Source organism: Chiloscyllium punctatum, chromosome 3 (genome assembly GCF_047496795.1).
Source record: "Chiloscyllium punctatum isolate Juve2018m chromosome 3, sChiPun1.3, whole genome shotgun sequence".
In the NCBI taxonomy this organism is placed as follows: Eukaryota; Metazoa; Chordata; class Chondrichthyes; order Orectolobiformes; family Hemiscylliidae; genus Chiloscyllium; species Chiloscyllium punctatum.
Genome location: NC_092741.1, coordinates 91,114,546 through 91,127,944, shown reverse-complemented (window position 1 = coordinate 91,127,944; position 13,399 = coordinate 91,114,546). Strand labels below are relative to the sequence as shown.

Below are 13,399 nucleotides of genomic sequence, written 5' to 3'. Positions count from 1 at the left end.
AAAGACACAGAAATGTGACAGAATCACAAGAACTCCAGTGAGGCCAATCTAGATGTCAGGAACAACTCACTGCAATTTTTTCACTAAGTTTCATGTGTCAAGATGACTAGTTTGTTAGGCAGTGGCAAGTTAGCAATTGAGGGTATTATGCTTGTTAATTTTCTAATTAACTGCAAATTTTGTCTCATTAATTTGCTGCTTTCTATTGTTCAATCTGCTGCGAGTAAATTGGATGCTAAGAATTCTTGACATGGAAAGCAGTAAGGCTACCTGGCAACTTTACTATGGCTAAAAATGTGCTTCGATATAAAGCGCGGCAAGTCAGGCAACATCAAAGGAGAAGGAGAATCGACATTTCAGGCATAAGCCCTTCTTCAAGAACTTTACTATGGCACTTGCTCTGAAAGCCCTCCATATTGGTCCCACTAACATCTCAGGGCACACTCCATGGGCATTGGTCACATGTACCCCATGTCTGCAGACACTAGCATCAGACATGTTCCAGCTCTAAAAACCCTCATGGCACATCTCTGATCCATTTCCAATATGTATCCATACTTCAATGCTGCACATTGGTATAATGTAATGCTGCAGTAAGGACACTGTGCACTCAGGGGCATGCACCTGGCTCATGGACTGGACCAAACAGCCTTTTCACTTGCTGTCATTGCGGTTACTCAATCTGAACATACCTGGATGCTTTTCTCACTCACTCAGACACACCAGTCTCACAGAACTGCTGTATTACCACATTGTTTTGTGCAGAGTAAGGGAGGCAGCTAGTCATAGTTGTCAGCAGTCTTCAATCATGACAAGAGAAATAGCCTTTGTTCAGGGGGTTCTGGCAAAATCAGTTGAGAGCAGACTTCGATATAAATCCAAGAGCTTGGACACAGTCAGTCAGCTGCTCGGGGGAGTCAGAGTCAGGGTACTCTCCTTGTAAGGGGTGAGGAGCTGGACGTTGGGAAGCCCACTACTCACTTTGGATATGGTCAAAGGTCGAATGGGGATAGAATTGGACAAGGGGTGCTATAGTCCCTGGCCCTGTGAGGCCTATGGGACCACAGAGCCACCGTGCCATTTTGGCAGAGTTAAAAATGATGCTAAAGTTCCCTTTCTTTGGGTTCTTTGTCCCTCAGAGTTTTCAAGTGAATTCATATATTGGACAATCTTCAAATTCATATTTCACTGATAGCTTTGACGTATCTCACTGAAATATTGTCTGGAATAAGGCAGCAAATTGGATTATCACCCCCTCTGAGCACAAACTCAAATTGTGATTACTTAGATGTAATTGAGGCTGCATCTTCTAGCCTTGGAATACCTGCAGATTTGTCTCTAAAAACTGAATGAACACTGTTTTATCTCATTTTAATGCAGAATTGCAATTATAAGGATGAATATATTTTAAGGTTAATTATGGTATATTTTATGGCATTGAATTAAAGATTATGTCAACTCGCTGCACCAGCAGAAATGATCCACTTACACCAGAGACTTTTAATTGCTTGTTTAATAAAGCATATAGTAATTTAGATCATAACTTGCAAGCAGTGGGGACAAATGAAAGTATATTTTGTGACACATTTTTTTGAAATTAACATTAGTTAAGTCAGTGTTCAATGAGTGATTTGTTTCATGCTCATTTTTGACCTCTTCCATCACTGTCATATAATTAATGGTTTAAAAAAAAGTGACTTCCAAAGAAGCCTCAGTCTTTTATGATCTGAACTCTGTGTTCTCACATGTACCACTTTTAGACTAATGTATCTTATTGTATCCAAATTTAACAATGAACCTTTAATTAAAATATAGAGCTAGATTTCATGCTTTCCTACCCAGCAGGTTGGAGACCTCAAAGTTCATAATATTCAGCTGATGCTGTCTGTCACCTATATGTCCCACACTGACCTAACTCAGATTTTGCACTGGGGCAGAAGTAATGGAGGGTGACCTGCTTTTGTGACTATTGAAGCCCTTATATGGTCAATGATCACTTCACGATCTCATCCTGTTTCTGTTGCTATTTTACCCATAGGCCATACCAAGCAAGTGGCTTGCAGTCTGATAGCTTTTGCTTAAAGCCCTAGGGCTGACCAATGGATGGAGAGAGGGTCAGAGTTGAAAAATGTGGTGCTGGAAAAACACAGCAGGCCAGACAGCATCCGAGGAGTAGGAGAATCGACGTTTCGGACATAAGCCCTTCTTCAGGAATCATGCTTATGCCTGAAACGTTGATTCTCCTGCTCCTCGGATGCTTCCTGGCCTGCTGTGTTTTTCCAGCACCACATTTTTCAACTCTGGTACTCCAGAATCTGCACTCATCACTTCCTCCGGAGAGAGGGTCAGTCCTACTTTGCAAGTTCCCAGTACTCTTATTGGATGTGACCTACCCCCTCACTATCTTATTATCCCCCAAGGTCACGGAGACACAGACCCAAACACCTCTACCACCTTACCCTCCTCACCCAGAACCAACCTGCTAGCCTCGTCTTGTTGGTATGCCTGACTTATGTTGGAGTCCAATCATCGGTTTTTTGGGGGGACTGTCTGCTGTCCTAGCAGTATCCATTGTTCCTGACTGCCACTGTTGGGAAAATAGAATTGCCAGTCAATTAATTAACAGACAGTTCTCTAAGATGGGACTTCCTCACAAAATATGGGTGAAAATCTCCCTTTGACCAAAATAACATTGCTCCCAGTGTTAAATTGCAAAAGTAGTCTAGCAGTGGATGGGCTTGCCACTGGCTTTATGATGGCTGTTGAGGACCAAAGCATCCAGTAAAGCCTTTGGTTTTCTAGAGAATAGTTGGTTCCCAAACTTTTCTTACTTGACCTTAAAGACGGGAAATATCAAGTTGTTGGGCCAAAGATTTCAGGTTTAAGTAACTAAACTTAGTTAAGGAACTGATGGCAAATGATTCATCAAAATTAGTTACATCATTACAACGCTCAAAACCAATTAAATTAAAACTAGTGCCAAAATGCCATTTTGGGACATACATACTGTACAACCTGATAGCAGACAAAACAACAATATGAGTATGACTCATTTGTTTTCTGTTACACCTGTGAGGTGGGATGGTATACATCATGAATGCTATGACATTAAATGGAAGGCCACCTGCCTGGAAAGATGGACATAAGATATCTTATGCTGTTATTTAAAGAAGAGCTAATATTCCTTGATGTAATGGACTGATTCAATACCCCCAAAGGTCAGATAATGAGTAATTTATCTCATTACTGATGTGTGTAAATATACTTCCATGCTTACCCACTAAGCAATAAAATGTTTCATTTGCATTGAAAAAGTATGGAATGCTGTTATAAAGATAATATCAAGCTTGTTCTTTCTTCGTCCTCCATTCACCCATTGAATTTGGACCTATTTCTCCAACTAAAAACTGTTGAATATTTTTCCAGTAAAGCAAGGTCAAAAATATTAGTTTTAGGAACCATTGTCTTATGAACAGAGGCTGACATTAGGAACCAGGGGTGGTGGTGTTGACTGTCCTATTGCCAAGTAAGGTGCAGCTGGAATTGAAGATACTTGCCCCATTTCCAAATCCTTTCTCCTGTCACAACCTATTGAACTGCAATTTTAACTTAAAGGCAAATGATACCTATCTGTTAGACTTCTGGCTAGACTTAAATGAGAGATGACTGCTAATTATACAGGTAAAATCTCTTGGGTCTCATATTGTGATGAACCAGAGTTCCTGTTCCAATCATCTTTAAAATCATCACTTTCCGGTGGGTGTGAACGACCTGTTTGCATCTGGAACAAAATTGACCTCATACAAACGAGTCTCATATGTAAAGTTGGCAGCCTGCTTGGCTTTCTTTGACATTGTCTTTGTAGCTATCCATCACTACCATGAAGATAACATGACGTTGCTGCAAAGGGACATTTTCTGTCACCCAGAAGCGGAAGGAGCAAAGATGAACTGAAGCAGTAGGACACTGGAAATATAGTTTTCCGTGAAGCAAGGGACCATAGAGAGAGTTAGAGAATTAGATTAAATGCTCCCCTGCTGGTGCGTTTCAAGGTGGGCCCATGCTGAATACAAAAGATGGCCTACTTACCACCTACCCACAAGCTCCTGGCCCCAGTACAATTTACCTGCAGTGGGAGTGACATTGGGTAATGTGGCCTTCTCTGGGACAATTGTGGGTATGCAACGTCCATTTAATTAGCTCATCCTATCACTGTCAGGATTGAACCAGTGCTAAGAAGTCAATGTCACGTGGCTAGTCTTCCAGCTCCATGGGCCAGTGGTAAATTAGTGTTGGCTTGCTGGGCTGTTTGGAGGATCAAGCATCTGTTGTTACCATGAACCTTCCAGTTCCCACCACTGAACCCTTGCAATCTAGCCCCCATTGACTTCTTAATTCCTTTTCCCAAACACATCCTGACCCCCAAGCATTTACAAAGTTCTAATCTATCACTGAATGCCTCCTCAGTCCACAATGCGGTTTTGGAAGTAACCACAGTGGTGTTACCAGTACTTGAGTGCTTTTGGCCTCTGATTGTTTGGCTCTCTGTAGAAGGACTTCTGGAGACTGAAGGGTGAAATTCTGCTTCCAGCCTACTATCTAATAAAAGGACATGGGACAGTCATTATTCTCTGTGTGGGTTCTCCCTAACATTTTAACCTTGTAAACAGGTTCTGTCTTGCCATGTATTAATCACTGTAGCATTGAAGAAGGCCATTTAACTCAAGAAATCAATTTCTATTCTGCATGGATGAAGCTAATTAGTCCCATTTCCTACACTGCATCCCTATAGTTCTGTAAATTTATTTCAATCAAATCCCCATCTGATTTCCTTTGGAAATCATTCATCATCTCTGTCTGTATTATACTTGCAGGCAGTGAGTTCTGTGATGTCAGCAAAGAGGTAAAGACTTCTTCATCATAGGTGAGAAAATCATGACTGGGCCTTTACTATCCAGGGTCATCGATAGTGGGCATACCTCCGCTGTCCTAGAGTACGCTACCATCCCTTTGGGTCAATGATGACAGCTGGTCTAAAAAAAGAAATTGTTAGAGAATCGGCCTTCCCTCTATATTGTCAACTCTATCTGGTGAGGGAATCTTAATCGACTTTATTCTCTCCAGTGAGGGGAAGTATATCTAGATTAATGTTGATAAGCATAGGAAAGGCATTAATTTCAGACTTCTGATTTTGTCTCATTCTTTTTCCATTAGACAGTTTGATTTTTGAATCCAAGCATTCGTCTCGCATGTGTCATTTTGAAATTTGGTGAGTAAAGGCAAGTTCTATTTTAACTCTTCAATCATAACGATGTTATGCTGATGAGACCAATGACAAGAAATTCAGTTGGAAAATTAACGCTACATCAGCTTGTATCTGCCATAGTTATTGCAAGAACTGAATCGCTTTGTCCATGGAAATGTGAGGCTAAATTATTTATTGAGTTAAAATCTATTTCAGCTTTGTGTATAAGTCAGGTCCCTTGTAAACTGTCTTTAAAAATTCATGACTAAAAATAACTCCTATGCAATGTTGTGAAGATCTGTTGTCATATTTTTTCTTATTTATAGTGCTATGCCATTAATTTTTCTCAGGACAGTGCTGTTACCCATCATTCCATTGACATTTCAACATACAGAATGGGCAAATACATAAAATAAACTCTCACTTAGCAAACATTATAACTGAGCTCTTATGTGACCAACAAACAGTTGATCAGAGCTTTTTGTTTTGCATAGCCTTTTACGTTCCAAACCTCCTTCTGACTCTAGTAAATGGCATGAGAAGATGACTGCATGATCAGGAGGCTGACGTAACCTGGTATTTAAATGTCAACATCTAAATACAAATTTTCCCTAATCACAAGAGACATTGAGCTTAGATTTCTAAGAGCAACAAGTTAAATAAAAAGGAATTGGTCGAATATCAGTAAAGCATGAAACCAGAGCATGTAATATTTACAAAGTGCAAATGCAGGGTTCACCAGGAAGAGAATGCATAATTCAAATCAAAGTACATTTACAAAGGAGCAAATAAAGAAGCCATGCTATATTCCTAGCTTAAACTGTTGGAAAGAATTCTTAGATTAATCTTAGTTCTGTTTCTGCAGTTTTAGCAATAATTTCATTTATCTCTAAACTCTAAAGAGAATCAAGAAAATAAGCTTCCAATGACTTCAACCAGACAACATCTGAAGCGTTAATATCTGTAATCACTGTTGAAGTAATGCTTCTCTTTGAACTATCTATGTTAATCTGCTTCTCCCATTATCAGAAACAACAAATTAGTTTTAGACAGCTTCTAAAGTGTTTAATTAGTAATCTTTGTTGAAATAAATAAGTGAACAGAAATAAGAAATTCTTGCAAATCACTTGTAAAAATTTGCCCAGATAATTTTTCTCATCTGGTTTCATTAATTCAAAGCAGCCAATTTCATATAGATTAATGATTAATGCTTGTATTCATCAATTTGCTGGTTTGATTGAATTACAAAATGTTGTGTGTGTAAATCTGCACAACTCAGGGTCACATAAGATTTGGGGCTGCAGACCACTGTTTGGTAAGAACCTGGCAGCAGTGGCCTCTTTTCATGTGAGTTTACGAAATGTCTTCAAAAGGGATTTCCATCTTGAGGCATCCCCTTTTTCACATATCTCCATGAAGCTCTTATTGTGAAAGTGGGACTTCTGATACATTGTGCTAGAAGCCCTTGCATTAGCCTGCTGAACTCACGACCTTCCTCACTACCTTTAATGGGTGGGCAGACAGACAGTACCCTGCTGCTTCACTTGCTTGTTTAAATTTCTGTTGGCACCTGGAAATGCACTTGATTTCAGGATCCTGAGTGCAAAACAAAAATTCAGTCTTTGATGTTCATCCTGGTTGTTCTTTACTTCCCATTAGGAGGTAAAACACAAATTATCACAGTTAAAGGTATCCAGAGTTTCTGATGGCCGAATAGTTGATTCTACAGGAAGATGGTAATTAAACCTGTGTTTACCATTGAGAAACTTGGGGAGGTCAGTGGTGATATCTTAGAGGCAGTCCATATTACAGTAGAAAAGATGTTGGATTGTATTAGAGTGTATGAAGTGGATAAATCCCCTGATCCTGACCGGACATATCCAAGAACACTGCAAGAGGCTAGAGAAGAAATTGAGGGGGCCTTGGCTGATATTTTTGCATCGTTAGCCACAGGTGAGGTCCTGGAAGACTGGAGGGTAGTGAATATTGTGCCACTATTCAAGAAGGGCTGCAAAGAAAAAAACCTGGGAACTATAGACTAGCAAGCCTAACATTTGTGGTCATGATTTGGAGATGCCGGTGTTGGACTGGGGTGTACAAAGTTAAAAATCACACAACACCAGGTTATAGTCCAACAGGTTTAATTGGAAGCACACTAGCTTTCGGAGCGACGCTCCTTCATCAGGTGATTGTGGAAGGCTCGATCGTAACACAGAATTTATAGCAAAAATTTACAGTGTGATGTAACTGAAATTATACATTGAAGAATTGATTGTCTGTTAAGCCTTTCATCTGTTAGAATACAGTGATAGTTTCACTTCTTTCATGTGCAAGTCACAAAACCCTTTTTTTTACATGAAAGAAGTGAAACTATCACTGTATTCTAGCAGATGAAAGGTTTAACAGACAATCAATTTTTCAATGTATAATTTCAGTTACATCACACTGCAAATTTTTGCTATAAATTCTGTGTTACGATCGAGCCCTCCACAATCACCTGATGAAGGAGCGTCGCTCCGAAAGCTAGTGTGCTTCCAATTAAACCTGTTGGACTATAACCTGGTGTTGTGTGATTTTTAACATTTGTGGTGAGTAAGTTAATTGAGAAGATTCTGAGGGATAAGATATACATGCGTTTGGAAAGACAGGATTTGATCAGGAGCAGTCAGCATGGCTTTGTGAGTGGGAGATCATGCCTCACAAATTTGTTAGAGTTCTTTGATGAAGTGACCAGAAAGGTTGACGAGGGCATGGTGGTGGACGTAGTCTGTATGGATTTCAGCAAGGCCTTTGATAAGAATCCACTTGGTAGGCTGCTCTGGAAGGTTAGATTGCATGGAATCTGGGGGAACTGGCAAATTGGATACACAGGTGACTTGATGGTAGGAAGCAAAGGGTATTAGTGGAAGGATGCTTGTTGGACTGGAGGCCTGTGAATATTGGAGTGCCTCAGGGGTCAGTGCTGGTCCTGCTGCTGCTTGTTATCTATATCAATGATTTCAATGAGAATGTCCAAGGCATGAGTAGTAAATTTGCACATGACATTAAAATTGATGGTATCGTGGTCAGTGATTGAAGGTTATCAGAAATCACAGTAGGACCTTGATCAGCTGGGGAAGTGGGCTGTGAAATGGCAAATGGAGTTTAATATAGATAAGTGTGAGTTTTTGCATTTTGGAAAGTCAAATCAAGTTAAGAGTTTCATGGTGAATGGTAGGGCCTTAAGGAGTGTAGTGGAACAGAGCAATCTTGGAGTTAGGTGCATGGTTCTCTGAAAGTAGAGTCACAGGTAGACGGGGCAATGAAGATAATTTTTGGCACACTGGCCTTCATCAGCCAGGGCATTGAGTGTAGAAATTGAGAAGTTATGTTGCGGTTATACAGGAAGTTGATGAGGCCGCACTTGGGGTATTATGTTCAGTTTTGGTCACCTTGCTGTAGGAAGGATGTTATTAAACTGGAAAGAGTGCAGAAGAAATTTACAAGGATGTTGCCTGGACTCAATGGTCTGCGTTACATGGAGACATTGGACAAGTTTGGACATTTTTCTTTCGAGCATAGGAGACCGGGGTGGGGGTGGATTGCATATAGAGGTGTATAAGATCACGAGATGCATGTATAGAGTGAATGCACTCAATCTTTTTCCCAGGGTTGGGGAATTTGAGGACTGGAGGGCATCAGTTTAAGGTTATAAGGGAAAGAATAAAAGGGAACCTAAGGGGTAACCTTTTCACCAGAGGGTGGTATGCATATGGAATGAGCTGCCAGTTGAAGTGGTAAAGTGGGTACATTAACAGCATTTAAAAGGCATTTGTACAAATACATGAATAGGAAAGGATTAGAAGGATAAGGACTTGGTGAAGGGAAATGGGGTTCGCGTGCATGTACATTTTGTTCGGCATGGACCTGTTTGGGCGAAAGAGCCTACTTCCATGCTGTAGGACTCTATGACCTGCAAAATCATCAAGGCAGCAGACTCTGAAGAAGTTACCCTGTAAAATAATTCCAGTGGGAAACTCCTTTTTGCCTGAAGCCTTCTGAAAGTATCCATACAAATCAGAGAATTTAGAGTGTTCCTCTGCAGTTACATTCATTGTTACTCAAGCTAGTCTAACTGCTGAATAACAATTACACTGACCCTCCTACATACTTCTCAACCTCCCTAAAACCCTTACACTTCCTAGATCCTAACCCACAGTTCCTTCTCTCCCCAACTATTCTTAGGACCATAAGACATTACAGCAGATTTATGCCATTCGACCCATGAAGTCTGCTCCTCCATTTGATTGTGGCTGATATGTTTCTCAACTTCATTTTCCTGCATTTTCTCAATTACATTTGATGATCCCTTACTAATCAAGAACCTGTCTATCTCTGTCTCAAATGAAATGAATGATATGTCCTCCATAGAAATGAGTTTCACAGATTAACGACCCTGTGGCTGAAGAAATTCTTCCTGATCTCAGTTCTATAAAGGGTTGTCCCTTCACTCTGAGGCTGTACCCTTAGGTCCTGGTCTCTCCTAATTGTGGAAACATCTTCTCCACATTCACTCAATCCAGGCTTCTCAGTATTCTGTAAGTTTCAGTTGAATCTCCCCCTCATCTTTTGAAACTCCACAGATAGAGTCATCAATTGCTCCTCAAGCTCTTCATCCCTGGCACCATTTTTGTAAACCTCCTCTGGTCCCCTTCCAACACCAGCACATCCTTCCTTAGATACAGGGCCAAAAACTGCTCACAATATTCCAAGTACAGCCTGATCAGAGCCTTATAAATTCCTGTTCTTGCATTCTAACCTTCTTGAAATGAATGCTAACACGGCATTTAACTTCCTAATTGCCAACTGAACCTGCATGTTAACCATAACAGATACCTGAACTAGGACTCCTAAGACTCTTTGTTCTTCAGATTTCCAAAGCCTTTCCCATTTAGAAATAATTTATGCCTCTGTTCTTCCTACCAACGTGTATAACCTCATACTTTCCCTATTGTATTCCATTTGCCATTTCCTTGCCTACCTGGTCTGCCCAAGTCCTTCTGCAGCCTCCCCACCTCCTCAACACTATCTATCCTCTACATATCTTTGTGTCATCTGAAAACTTAGAAACAATGCCCTCAGTTTCTTCATCCAGATTGTTAATGCAGATTGCAATTTTTTTAGTTCCAATACTGACCCCCTGCAGAACTCCACTAGCCACCAGCTGACATCCTGAAAAATACCCCTTTATCCCCACTCTACCTTCTGTCAGTCAGCTAATCCCCTATTCATTCTAGTATCCTGCTCTTAACAACATGGACTCACATTATTTAACAGCATCTTGTGAGGTGCCTTATCAAACGCCTTTTGCAAATCCAGCTAGATCACTGGCTCTTTGCCTAACTTGATCTTTACCTCTTCAAAGAATTTTTATAAATTTGACAGATATGACCTCCCCTTGATGAAGCTGTGCTGATTTGGCCCTAATTTACCACGCACTTCCCAGTATTTCACAATCTCATCCTTGCTAAATGACTCAAAAGTCTTACCCACGATCATGGTCAGGCTGAGAGGCCTATAATTTCCTGAGTTCTGGCTCCTTTCCTTCTTATACAGGGCTGTTACATTGGCTATTTTCTAGTCGTCTGGGACCCTCCCTGAATCCAATGATTCCTGAAAGATCATCACCAGTGCTGTACAATCTCCTCAGCTATCTCCTTCAGAACCCTGGGATGCGGTCCAACTGGTCCAAGAAATCTATCCACCCTCAGACCTTTCAACTTCCCTAGTACCTTTTCCTTAGTGACTACACGTACCTCTGCCCCCTGACTCTCTTGAACCTCTGGCGAGGTACTGGTGTGTTCCACTGTGAAAACTAATGCAAAGTATTTATTCAGTTCCTCCACAATTATTTTGTTCTTCATTACTACTTATAGAGTCATAGAGATGTACAGCATGGAAACAGACCCTTCGGTACAACTCATCCATGCCGACCAGATATCCCAACCCAATCTAGTCCCACCTGTCAGCACCCGGCCCATATCCCTCCAAACCTTTCCTATTCATATACCCATCCAAATGCCTCTTAAATGTTGCAATTGGACCAGCCTCCACCACTTCCTCTGGTAGCTCATTCCATACATGTACCACCTGTGTGAAAAAGTTGCTCCTTAGGTCTATTTTATATTTTGCCCCTCTCACCCTAAACCTGTGCCCTCTAGTTCTGGACTTCATGACCCCAGGGAAAAGGCTTTGCCTATTTACCCTATCCATGCCCCTCATAATTTTGTAAACCTCTATAAGGTCACCCCTCAGCCTCCTTCTCAAGCCTCATCTTCCAGCAGTCCAATATCCAAACTTGTTTCTCTCTTGCTTTTATATATCCAAAAAAAAACTCTTGCAATCTTTGTTTTCTCCTTAATCAACCTATTTAGAGATGTTATTGCACATTGCTGGAGCTGGTGGGACTTGAATCCAGACTTTGTGGTCTGGAGTAGGGACACTACAACTTCGCCACAAGAGGACATAAAAATACGGAATGTTTCACAAATTTGCATGTCATCCATGAGCAGGGTCCATGTTAATCTTCTTTAGGTCATTCCGATTTTGGTAAATGTGCCACCTAAGCGAGTACTACTAGCTTATCCTCATGTTGTAGCTTCTCCCCCCTCCATTGCATTTTGTTTATTGCCCTCCATTGGTTTTTAAAGATTTCCAATTCTCTGCCTTCCCAAAAACCTTCACCACATTGTGTGCTTTTTCTTTTGTTTTTATGCTATCTCTGACTTCCCATGTCAGATATGGCTACCTCATCCTCCCCTTATAATGGTTCTTTTTCCTTGTCATAGATTTCTGCTGTGCCTCCTAAATTACTCCCCGAACCTCCTACCATTGCTGCATGACAGTCTTCCTGCAAGGCTCCCCTTCCAATCAACTCTGGCCAGCTGCTCCTTCATGTCTTTGCCGTTATCTTTACTCAATTGTAATATTGTTACATCTGATTCTAGCTTCTCCCTCTCAAACTGCAGGATGAATTCTTGGAAATTATGGTCACCTCCCTCTGGGTTCCTTCACCTTAAACTCTGTAATGAAGTCTGCCTCCTACATATCACCAAATCCAGAAATGCCTTTTTCCTAGTGGGCTCTCCCACAAGTTGCTGCAAAAAGCCATAGACATTCCATAGTTTCCTTTTCTTGGGATTTGCTACCAATCTGATTTTCCCAGTCCACCTGCATATTGAAGTCCTGTTATGTTTATTTCAATCGTGCCCTTCTTACCTGTCTTTTCCATTTCCTGATGTATTTTCTGCCCCACATCCTGACAATTGCTTGGAGACCTGTACATAATTCCCATCCATAGTATTTTTCACTTGACTCTACACACACAGATTGTACTCCTTCCAACCCCATATTACTTCTTGCTATTGATTTAATTTTATTTCTTACTTAGTGGGCGGCACGGTGGCACAGTGGTGTGGGCGGCACGGTGGCACAGTGGTTAGCACTGCTGCCTCACAGCGCCAGAGACCCGGGTTCAATTCCCGCCTCAGGCGACTGACTGTGTGGAGTTTGCACGTTCTCCCCGTGTCTGCATGGGTTTCCTCCGGGTGCTCCGGTTTCCTCCCACAGTCCAAAGATGTGCGGGTCAGGTGAATTGACCATGCTAAATTGCCCGTAGTGTTAGGTAAGGGGTAGATGTAGGGGGTATGGGTGGGTTGCGCTTCGGCGGGGCGGTGTGGACTTGTTGGGCCGAAGGGCCTGTTTCCACACTGTAAGTAATCTAATCTTACAAGGCAACAGTCCCCCTCTGTCTGTCGCCTATCCTTTAAACAGAACGTGTATCCTTGGATATTAAGTTCCCAACCTTGATCCCCTTGCAGCCATGTCTCTGTGATACTCACATCTTACCTGCCAGTTTCAACCTGAGCTGCAAGTATATCTTCTTTCATATACTGTGCCCATTTAAATAGAACACCCTCAGTCCTATGTTGACTGCTCCTTATCTCTTTGTTGTTCCCTTCTCTGCTATGCCTGAAGTTAGATTCCTGAGCCTTTCCATACTCTCCGTCCTTTTGCTTGTTCACAGTTATTACTATGATTAATCTCTGTGGTTACTTGATCCAACAACCACACCCTTGCTGCCAGATCCAACAATCTCTGTCTCCCTTACCGGCA

The 13,399-nt window shown here is 41.4% G+C and overlaps 1 non-coding gene across 1 annotated transcript; it reads right to left on the bottom strand.

Annotated features, from left to right (window-relative positions):
• Window positions 1–11,751: 11,751 nt before the first annotated feature.
• Window positions 11,752–11,858, bottom strand: LOC140473140 (U6 spliceosomal RNA). Its single transcript, XR_011958119.1, has one exon. It is a non-coding gene; the product is annotated as a U6 spliceosomal RNA (small nuclear RNA).
• Window positions 11,859–13,399: the final 1,541 nt, after the last annotated feature.